This window comes from Solanum dulcamara, chromosome 7, assembly GCF_947179165.1.
Source record: "Solanum dulcamara chromosome 7, daSolDulc1.2, whole genome shotgun sequence".
Taxonomy (NCBI): Eukaryota; Viridiplantae; Streptophyta; class Magnoliopsida; order Solanales; family Solanaceae; genus Solanum; species Solanum dulcamara.
The window spans coordinates 60,389,931-60,402,727 of NC_077243.1; positions in this window are offsets into that span (position 1 = coordinate 60,389,931).

Here is a 12,797-nt window from a genome sequence, read left to right on the forward strand (position 1 = left end):
ATTGACCTCATAGGTAAGTCATGAGCCTACTTGGAAAGGAGATAAAAAGAAGAGTGTGGCGATATGCGATTTATCTATCGTAATTGTAGAGCTAGTCAATCGTGAACTGTTATTTTGTTTTTGGTCTTGTTGTGCTTCTTGGTTAGCTTTTTATACTATCCTATATGATAGTATCTTAAATATAAAGCTGTCATCAAAGGAGTTTGATAACACAACGTAAGATAGTAAGTCCCGAAGTAAGGTATGTAAAGCTAAAGCCTCTTTGTCTATTAAGGTACGACCCAGAGTTGCATTTTTCTAATATAAATATCATATGAGATTACTTGATGAAGTATTTCTATCTTGCAAATATTTTCATGTTGGATGTCTAAACCTATAGAGTTATAGTACCCTTTTTCTAATAAAAAAGTCATATATTTCACGTCACCATATGTGTCTTCAGTTGAAACTCATAGAAGTTATAGGTTACATGTGTATCATAAAGTTAAAAGAAGCATTTGGCAACATATTATTCATATGTGTATAGATCACATAGATATATGATTCTTAAGCTAAAGAAAATAATCAACAAATGTATCATAAGTTATATAATTCGTGAACTACTTATTACAAGCCTTTGTATGCAAGTGGAGATTATAGCCTAATCTACAGCATGGGGTGGATATTTTTAGGGCTACTACATGTGATGTTATTATGTGCATAGAATTCATATAGAGTCAGTTGGAATTTCCCACGGTGGATTTCCCTGGCTTATACAAGCTGATGGAAAGACCATATAGGAGCCCTAGGGGTCGTACCTTGACAAACCTCATTACCTATACTATGATATTTCACGCGTGGTCGTAACATTGGGATACAAATGCCATATAGGGTGAACAAATGGAAAACAATAGGCCATTATGTGACTCTCTGATAGTTATCATTACAAAGAGCAGCAAAGCTATATAAAGAAGTAAAGATATCACTTAGGCAAATTATAGGAATTTTATATGTATAAATGTATAACCCAGGTAATGCTAGATGAGGATCCTTGAGATTGGTCACAATTCTACTTTTGGATGATTTCTCCTACATATATATGCTCAAATTTGCATATGTTGAAATTTGATTCATTTGACTATTCTTACATGTCTACTTGTTATTCAATCTACTTTACATACCAGTACATGTTTTATATGTGCTGACATCTTTATTTTTATGGCGTTGTATTTTTATCAAACTAAGCTCGGGTACTCAGGACAGCAGATATTTCCAGTAGACCAGAGACTTCTTGTTTAGCAATTGGTAAGCTCCATCTCTACCTAGAGCTATAAGATATCTAGAGCTTATATTTTGCTATGTATATACATATGTTTGAATCGGTATGTTGGAGCCCTGTCCTAACTAGTAATCAGATTCTTAGATACACTATTTAGAGGCTTCTTAGACTTTGTTTTATTTCAATTATAAGTGGGCTAGTGGGCCCTTTTATTATCTCTGTTTAGTGCGTGTGTGTTGGTAAATATGTTCTTCTTCTTATGAGTCTACAACCTTAGTATGAGCTTAATACATATATTAGAAAGTGCTCAGATAAATACTTGATGTCTGCCCTTTTCTAATTGGGGGCGTGTAAAAACTTGATATCAGAGCACAAGGTTCATGTGTCCCAAGGATTCTATGAAGCCTTGTCTAGTCGGACATTTGTTATAAAGGAGTTGGGCGCCATATTAATAATTTAGGGACTACACGGGTATTTAGGAACTTAAGCTTATTTTATATCTAACTCATAGATGGTTAATTTTGACTCGTACTTTTTTTATTTGTGATATAGATTATGTCTATTACAAATAGGGATAAAGTAGGCCTGAAGGCCACTGCTAGCACTACTCAGGAAGTAGCTATTTCAGAGTAGACTTAGCTATTAGGTGATAAAACTAGCACTCAGGAGAGCTTGCCATGTCCTATACTTCAAATTTCTTAGATTCCATAGACAGAAGGGTCTATGGGAGTTTCTACTTTCCATTAGTGTCAGCAGTAATTCATATTCCACCTATACCACTACCAAGTGCCTCTAAGTAAGATCTTAGAGGGGAAGTTCAATTGCTCAATCAGTTGGTAGTTGCTCAGGTTCAAGGACAAAATGCAGTTGGATCCAGAGTACATGATTTCCTCCATATAAATCCCCTAGTGCTCACCGGATCTAGTGTGACAGAGAACCCACAATAGCTTATAGATGAGATCAACAATTTTTTTAGGGTCATGCATATCTCGGAGACTAAGGCACTTGAATTGGCCTTCTATCAGCTGAAAGATGTCACCATCGCATGGTATGAGATATGGGTGGATTCTAGCTGACCAAATGCCCTCCCAGAGTGTGGAACGAGTTTTCTATGTCCTTTATGGAGCACTTTTTTCCCTAAGAGCTCATGGAGGCGAAAGTTGAAGAATTTCTAAACTTCTGATAGAGAAACCTCATTGTTAGAAAATATAGCATTTGGTTCACTCAGTTGGCTAGATTTACTCCCTAGAGGGTCAGCACCCAGGATGCAAGGAAGCGTCACTTTTTATTTGGCCTTGGAGATCATTTGATTAGTTTTGGTGTAGTTGCTGCATTACATCGGATATGGATATTGAAAAATAGATGGTACATTCTCAGAAGACAGAAGATTGCTTACAAAACTGCAGGGCTGTGAGAAAAAGAAAACAAAATAAGAGGGTCAGAAGAGTTGGCATATTTTGGGGAGATGATAGATCTTATTCCAATAGAGGTCCACCTAAGCAGGCTCAGTAAATAGACCTCTCCACAACTAGTGCCCATCTCAATCATCGAACTATGTAAGAGTAAAGTGAGACTTAGAGGGCACTAGTTCCCCACTACTAGAGAGGTGCTAAGTGAGGACTACCACTGTAAGACCCCAAAAGTTGGAAAATAGAAATATTTTATACCAGTTGAGGTTCATGAGGCGTATCACGGGACATATTAAGCCCCATAGCCCATGGAAAAGACTCGTGGAAGTGCCAGGGAATGAAGGTGAGATAAGGAAAGGACCACGACTAGATTCACAACCTATTGTCATGGTCAAGGGCCATCAAGTGGTCCATAGATGCCAACCCTCAAAACCATAAAGTGGGTTAGATTCACAAGAGTCACTATGGCACATCAAGACCATCATGGCCCGTGGTCCTATTCTTTTAAGATTCTTCATCCAAGCTTAACCAAGGCAATGTTCACGGCCCACCCTACAACCCGTGGAGCTCTTCAAGGACAATAAAGATGGTCCGTCCATGGGTCCATTAAGTTTTTATCTTAGGGATGATAATATCAATTATTTATTGTGAGAATAGATTTGTATATGTTTTAAGATCACAAGAATACTTTAGCCCAAAGTTGAGTTGAAAGCTTCCTTACCGATTGAGTTTCGGTATAAGATTTTATATATATAAACTTCAAAAAATCATATATCCTATAATATAAAGAATTAGGTGGCCATGACCTATCAAATTAAAGGAATTTGATTTCTCTTTCCAAGGCCACTAAGTTTGACTTATTTAGAGTTAGGAGTAAAGAGTTATTCCTATTTTATGAAGTCATGTTGAGAAGTTGCATCTTCAAGACCGCCACTATGGGCCATGAAGGCTTCCGTGAAGGATTGCTGCAACAATTCTTTAGTAACCTCCTGCATGCGACTTAGGGTTATTTTGGTCCTCTCCATAGCATTTTAACTCTATTCTAAGTCATTTTGAGTGTTTTTAAAGGAGTATATCATTCAATAACTAGTTTTCCTCTCATTATTAGCAATCTTAACATTTTAATCTCAAAAAATCCTCTGAAAACAATCCTAAGGTTCCTCTTCTCTATCAAAAAACCCAAAGCTTTCAAGTTAAAAATATTCAAAAGTCAAGAGAAGTTTTCTATCAAAGGTTTTCCCATGGTCTTCTTCCCAAATCAAGCTATAGTTTAAAGAACTCAAGCCTCCTTTTCAATTTCTAGGCTAGAATTTATGAACATAGGTGGGAATTCTTTCTTGGCCCTTTCACCCATGGAATATCAAGTTTTCTCTTACATTTTCTTATGATTTCTTCTTCTAAAAGCTCTAATTCTATGATGTTGTGTTGGGTATTCTTACTCATAATATATCTTATGATTATTGATTAGATTATGCATACTTCACATTAAATTGCATGATTTCAAAGTGAATTTCAATGACTAATGCTATATACTATTTTCAAGTATGTTTTCAAGAACTTATGATCATTACTTATGAAGGATTTCCATTAAGGTTTTTTGATTGTTTATCTAGTCTTATGAATGGATCATGAGAGTTAAGAATGATGTTTTTAATGATGTTTCAAGCAACTGACCATGAATTATATAAGACTTTCTCAGGATCTGAAAGAAATAATGATTTAGATGTCGTTAGTAGAAGCGAGAATCTATACGAATTATGTTATTATCATGATATGTTGAAAGATTTATTGTTATAATTTTCAAGTATGTATGTTGAACTCGGTATTACTAGATTATTACCATCTTCAAAGATTATGATATATTATGCATGATATTCCATTGATATTTGACCTAGCACTGAGTGGATATGAGACTACAACAACAACCACGACCTAGTGAAATCCCACAATATGGGGTCTGGGGAGAGTGGAGTATACGCATACTTGACTCCTACCAAGGTAGGAAGGCTATTTCTAAGAGACCCTCGGCTCAGTAAAATCAGCTAAGAAAGTAGTCAGATAATAATAAGGAGTTCAAAGTGATATAGAAACGTTATAGAAAAGCAAGATAGGGCAATCAAAGTATAGAAAGTAAAGAAAGTAATAAATGATAATAGATATCAGACCATAGGAAATTATAGTGTGCTAAAATGCCTACTAATAAGAGAGAATAATGAGACTATGAACTAGCCTTCTACCCTAATATGGGTCCTTCACACTCTCCTATCTAAGGTCATGTCCTCGGTAAGTTGTAACTACGCCATGTTATGTCTAATCACCTCTCCCCAATATTTCTTTGGCCTACTCCTACCTCTTCTGAAACCATCTGTGGCTAACCTCGCACACCTCCGCATTGGGGCATCTGTGTCTCTTCTTTTCACATGTCCAAACTATCTCAGTCGTATTTCCCGCATCTTGTCTTCCACCAAGGCGACTCCTACCTTGTCTTGAATAGCCTCATTTCTAATTCTGTCACTCCTGGTATGCCCACATATCCATCTCAACATTCTTATTTCAGCAACTTTCATCTTTTGAACATGAGATACCTTAACTGGCCAACACTCTATCCCGTATTACATAGCCGGTCTAACCACCATTTTATAAAACTTGCCCTTAAGTTTTGGAGGAACCTTCTTGTCACATAGCACCCTAAAAGTGAGCCTCCATTTCATCCACCCTGCCCCAATACGATATGTGATATCCTCGTCAATCTCTCCGCTACTTTGCATGAGACTATTAGCAGAAATTCTATTATCCCATAACTACGTGCCACCTAGGAAGAAGGATCACCCGTTAGTAGATGCTTGATTCCATAAAAAGGGTCACTCATTAGTGGAGGCATGATTCCTTAGTAGCTTAGTAGATCCACTTAGGCATGATGGAGTCTACCTTGGCAAGTAGTTTTCTCCTGCCAATGTTGGAGTTACATCGGAATTCTACGTTATAGCTCACATGGTCTCATATATCGGTTAATGATATCTATCACAAAAGGTTTACATAAAGGTATAAAGTTCTCGAGATGATGATGTTTAGATGCATTGACCAATGATTATGATGTTTTAATATTTTTATGGTTTTACTCATGTGTTAAGATATTGGTCTTGCATCTCATGGTTCATATTTATTATGTCACATGTTTATTGTCCATGCATACGTCTCACATAATTAGTACATTCCATGTACTATCACATACATTTTGCCTATGTTGTATCATATTGTATGGTCCGATGATCACTCTCATCCTCCCATTCATTGCTAAAGTTTAGTACAATTGTTCTTGTGGTAAATCCTCATGATTTGAATACAAGACACTTTATTTTCATTGCATCATTTGACTATTTTATTTCTCTTATGTTGTCATGAATGATCTAGGAGCTTGCCTTACGCCCCCATCTAGTTAGTAGAGGCATTTTAGATGTTCATGGAGTCTATGTTGTCGCATACTTTGATGTTGTTTCTCCTTTATTTATATATTCCTATTGAGACTTTACTTTCTCTTTAATTATTTAGCCTTATTACTTTAAAAAGCTTATGAATTCTTATGTATGATATGTTAAGAGCCTTGGTTGGAGTCCTCCAGGATTCTGATTGTTGTGCCACACCTAGGGTCTAGCTTGAGTTGTCACAAACTTGGTATCATATTTCAAGGTTTAAAGTGTCCTAGGGAGTTTTTCATGACCCAAGCTAGGCCCTAAGCATGACACGACGATTAGAATCCGGAGGACCCCAACTAAGCCTCTTATAATATCATTCATGAGTATACATAAGTTAAATAAGCAAATAAGCTAAAGCATAGACACAAAAGCACAATCTTGAAATAGAGTTTAAGTCTTAAAACACGAAATGAAATATAACATAGACTCAAAATATCCAACATGCCTCTACTAACCAGATAGGGACATAAGACAAGCTCCTAGCTCACCCAATATAAATGACGAAAGAATGTTATAAACTAATAAGAAAGTAAAGGGTTACATCCTCTGAATATGAGAAATCACCACAAGTACAATATAATAAGTTCTAGCCACGAATGAGAGGATGGGCGTGATCGTCGGACCCTATATTATGATACAATATGGGCAAAATATATGTGTTAGCATATGAAATGCACTATGTATGTGAGAAGTATGCATGGACTATAATCGTAGGACATAATCAATATGAATCATGGGATGCAAGACCAATATCTCAAACATAAGTAAAACTATGAAAATATTAAAATGTCATTATCATTGGTCAATTCATCAAAACATCATCATCATGAGAAATTCATAACTTTTCTTTAACTAGTGTGGGATAGGACCTTAATCGATACTCAAGACCATGCGATCTATTACATGGAATCTGATTATCCCCACATCGCGAAGGAGGAGGCTACCTTGCCAGGATATACTCCATCATGGTATTTTCTTTAACTATGTTATATATGGATCCACTAGCTTTAGCATATTGGCCTCTTTAAACCTACGCATGCAACGTAGTTAGGGACTAAAGATTGCTAGTAGAATTCTCTTTGGTAGCTACAATGGCTACCGGACCGAGCCCCACCAGAAATCCCTCTCAGTGCTAAGTCTTTATCCAAATGGAACTTTCATGAAAACATAGTCATTAACATCATTAGGAAAGATAATAATAGATATCAATCCATCTTTATAAAGATATCATAAGAGTAGCTCATCTATCATCATCATAGTAAAATCATAAAATAGCTCATTAACTAGCTTGATTCATAAAAATCCATGAATTGGTGAAAATTGTTCTTATCACCTCTTTTAACATGATTGTGCAATAATTTTCCTTATTACACCATAAATTCTTTGCTTATAGCATCATTATAACATCATTCATAACTTTTGGCTTAAAGCATCTTTGAATATCATTCATAAAACTTTTGTTCAAATAAATTGAAAATCATGATAACAACTCATAAATCATGCTTGAAACTAGAATATAGCATATGTCTTTAAAATTCATCTTGAAATCATGCAAAATGTGAATTATGCATCATTAGGCTAATAGCATTGAAATATATCATAATTAAGAAGAGTCAATGCAAATCATGAAATAAGGGCTTTTAGAAGGAGAAATCATAAGAGATTTTGAGAAGAAATCTTTGGTATTACATGGGTGAAAGGGCCCAAGGATAAACTCTCATATACCTTGACCTTTATAAGCCTTAAGTTGCAAAAAATAGAAGCTTGACCTTGAAGAAATCCTTAGAATTCACATAAGGAAAAAGGAGACTTAGAGAGCATATTTTTTCCCTTTATTTTTGCTTTTGAATGTTAGGGTGAGAATGATAGGGTTAGAAGGGATTAGGGTAGTTAAAATGTTAGAATGGACTCCCAAAAACCATCCACATTCATTAATTATAAAATAGGAAAAGACCAAAATACCCCCAACTTAAAACTAAAAATCACCTAGATGGGGACCCTTCCACAGTCCGTAAACCTCACCACGGCTCGTGGTGGTAGTCATAGTGAGTGCCTTGAACTCTAGAAATTCAGGGCTCTGAGGGGTGACCTATACAGGGGCCATCATGGCACGTGGTGCTCACCATGACTCGTGGTTCCCTTTCGTGTGTGCACCTTGAAAAGGGTTCTGAGGAGTGGGGTTCACGGACCACACCATGACTTGTGGTTCACACCATGGGTTATGAAGCCATTTGTGATCCATTATTTCATTCCCCTTACCATCAGTGGCCTTCACAGGTGCTATCTATGGCTCATGATTAGAACCACGGCTCATGGAGGGCTTTGTGGAGAGTCACCTGGTGCCAAAAGTTGGAATTTTCTGAGAAACTTCTTTTGAACCTCGTTTTTCTGACTTTCCAACTTTGAAGTCTTACAATATCTCTCCCTTGGGAATATTCTTATTTGAAATGAACACAATCTATCCTCAATGGAATAGGAACAACAACATAACATCTTAACATGAATGCAAAATATCTCTAAAATGCATAAAACATGAATATTCAATCTCAAGCTAAAACATGACTTTAAAACTATTTTCCAACAAGTCCTTCAACTGGTCATTTAACTCTTTCAACTATGTCGGGGCCATTCGACATGGAGGAATAGAGATACTTTGAGTATCGGGGAGAAGATCAATACGAAAGTCTAGTTCCTTTTAGGAATGAATGCTCGGGAGATCATTGGGGAAAACTTCTGAAAACTCATTAACAACTAAAAGTGACTCAATAATAGGAGCTTTGGAATTAGTATCTCTAACTCGAACTAAATGATAAATGCAACCTTAGGAAATCATTTTTCATGCTTTAAAGAATGAGATGAATTGACCCTTAAACACGGAATTACTACTTTTCCATTCTAGGACTGGCTCATTTGGAAGCTGAAACTTAATCACACGTGTCCTACAGCATATAGAAGCATAACATGCATGAATCCAATCCATACTAAGAATAACATCAAAATCGGTCATATCAAGCACTACATGATCAAATAAGTTGATTTTATAAAAAACTGAAACTGGACAATTTTTATAGACTATTTTAGCCACAACTGAATCACCAACAGGAGTACAGACCAAAAAAGGCTCTAGCCAGATCTTAGGACTAATAATGAATCTCATAGAAAGATAGGGAGTAATAAATGATAGAGTAGTATCCGAATCTAACAATGCATAAATATCACTGTCAAAGACTTTCAACATACGTGTCACAACATCGGGAGAATTTTCTAACTCCTAAAGAGTTTGAAGGGCATAGAATCTAGTTTGGCATTGACCACTATTGAAGTAGTAGCACGCTGATCAAGACAACCAGTAGCCTAAGTCTGAGTTTGGAGTCTAGCTCCACTTCTATAATCTTTTCCATGATGACCCAGCTTTCCACATTCATAGCATATATCCAATCCCGCTAAGCACTCTCTTCTATAGTTTTTCCTACTCTTCCTTTATGAGGGAACAACTTGACCACTCGAGCTCATCCTTGTGCCTTAGGATTAGACACCTTATCCTTATAAAAATTTGGGGCCAGAGTGTTAGACGAAGCTTCACCAAAGTACTTTAGCAAAACTGAGGACAACCACCATTACTGGACTTACCATGAGAGAAATGTCCACCATCGATTCGAGCCTTCTTGAACTCCCTCTTAGACCTCTTATTCAACTTTTACTCCTTAATTTGCTCAGAATTTTTCTATAAGCCTTGAGATATCCATCTCCTTGATGAGCATGGAGGTTCTACATTCTTTGACCACTAACTCAAACACACCTAAAACAGATTTGCTCTTACGAATCCTTGGATCCATAATCATGAAAGGAGCATATTTCAAAATTTTAGTGAACTTGAGGGAATACTCCCCCACACTCATTCTACCTTTGCACAAATTGATAAACTATTGCACCTTAGCCTCCCTTAACTCCAATGGAAAGAATCAGTCAAGAAAAGCATACTTGAACTCCTTCCACTCAATGGGACCATCATCTCCACATCTCTCACCCTTCCATTTATCATACCATACTTGGGCAACCCCCTTGATTTGATACACTGCTAGGTCCACTTTTTCCCCCAAGCTTACAACCATGATGTCAACAATCTAAGAAACTCGGGACCTTGGCGCAAATTGATAAACTCATCCACCTTAGAACCATGAAACTCGGGAGGGTTTATACAAGTAAAATCATAAACTCGGCTAGACATTATAACCATATTAGGGTTCATGGGACCTACAACCTCTCGATTCACTTGAGCATCCATGGCTTGAGGAAGGACTTGGAAAGTGGCTCAGAATTATGCATGAGACACTTGTTCATTCAAGGGGTCATTTTGAGCTTGTTTCTCCTTTTCAACATTCCTTATACAGGGTATGTTTATGCAGTCATAATTCTATATTTGAAAAGAAGAAGTGTTAGAGGAGGAATCCTTAGGGTTTAACTCTTTTGCACGATGAGATCATGAAAGAAGTGGATGTCCTTTTTCTAAGATGCCTCATAGCCTCTTTTTCGTAGATGTGGCATGCTTCACAATGATGAACAAGACTCTACTCAAAATGGCATGTTAGACTCTTTAGAACACTTGAACCTTCTGTTCTAATACCAAGTTTTTCACGACCCAAGCTCGGCCCTAGGCATGATATGATAACTTGAATCTCAGAGGACCCCAACCATGCCTCTTCGCATATTATTCATGAGCATACATAAGATAAATAAGAAAATAATATAAATCATAGACACAGAAACATAGTCTTGAAATAGAGCATAAGTCTCAAAATACGGAATGAAAAACAATATAGACTCGAAACATCCAACATGCCTCTACTAACTAGATAGGGGCATAAGACAAGCTCTTAGATCATCTAATATAAACAATGATAGAATTTCATACACTCCTAAGAAAGTAAAGTGTCATATCCTCGGAATATTAGGACTTACCATAAGTATAAGTAATAAGCTCTAGCGACGAACGGAAGGATAAGCGTGATCGCCGATCCCTACATTATGATACAATGTAGGAAAAAAGTATGTGCTAATATATAATGTAATTTGAATGATTCATAATTAGGATAATAGCATTAAAATATATCATAATTAAGAATACCCATTGCAAATACTGAAATTAGGGCACTTAGAAGGGAAATTATAAGAGATTTTGAGACTAAATCTTTGGAATTCCATGGGTGAAAGTGTATAAGAATGAATTACCACATACCTTGACCTTTAGAAGCCCTAATTTGTAGAGAATAGAAGCTTGACCTTGAACAAAATCCTTAGAAGACTTGGAGATCAAACTTTTAGAGAGAAGAGATTGATTTTGAGTGTTATGGTGAGAATGAGGGGATTAGGAGGACTTAGGGTAGTTAATAAGTTAATAATAAACTCCCAAAAACTATCCATATTCATTAATGAAAACATTAGGAAAGACCAAAATACCCCTAACTTAAAACTGAAATTCACCTGGATGGGGAACCCACCACGGTCTATGAACCTCACCACGACCCATGGTGGTGATCATGGTGACTGCCTTAAACTCTGGAAATTTGGTTCTTTGAGGGGTGACCTCCACGGGGGCCATCATGGCACATGGAGATCATCATGGCTCCTGGTTTCCTTTCTTGGATTGCATCTTGAATAGGCTTCTGGGGAGTGGAGTTCACATACCACACCATGACTTGTTGTTCACACCACAGGTCATGAAGCCATCTATGGTCCTTATCCCAATTCCCCTTGCCATCAGTGGCCTTCATGGGGTTCTCTCCATGGTTTGTGAAGAGCACCACGGCTCGTAGAGAGCTTTATGGAGAGCCACTTTATGCCAAAAGTTGGGATTTTTTGAGAAACTTTCTTTGAACCTCATTTTTTGACTCTCCAACTTCTGGGGTCTTACAAAGTCTAACATGCCATGTTGAGTAGAGTCTTTTTCATCGGTATAAACCATGCCACATCTATGAAAAGGAGGTTATGAGATGTTTAAGGAAACAACTTCACTTCTTTCATGATCTTATCATGCGATAGAGTTGAAATCTAAGGATTTATTTCTAACGCTTGTTCTCTGCAATTATAAAATCATGTCTCCACGAAGAGCTCCCATGAGAAGGAATGTTGGAGAAGAGCCACAAGATCCGAATAACCCAATGGCCGAGCAAGTGAACCAAGTGGAATTTAGGGTGGCATTTCAAATTCTTGCCCAAGCTATAGTGGCACAGGCTAATCGGGAAGTTGTTGCTCCCCATGAACCCAAATATGGGTATGATGGCATCAAGAGTTTGTGACTTCACTAGAATAAATTCCCTGGAGTTTCATGGGTCTAAGTAAGATGAGGACCCCCCAAGAGTTTATTGAAGGAGTTCAAAAGATTGTTACTATTATGGGGGTGACATCAGCGGAGAAGGAGGAATTGGTCACTTACCAATTCAAATGAGTCGCTAAAATATGGTTTTATCAATGGAAGATTGAGTGAGCTAGGGATGTGGTCCCATTGATTAGGAGAAGTTCAAGGATACTTGTCTCGACCATTTCTTCCCTTTAGAGTTAAGAGAAGCTAAGATCCAAGAATCTATCAACTTGAAACAAGGTAACTAGAGTGTATGAGAATATGCCTTGAACTTCACACAATTGTCAAAGTATGCTTCG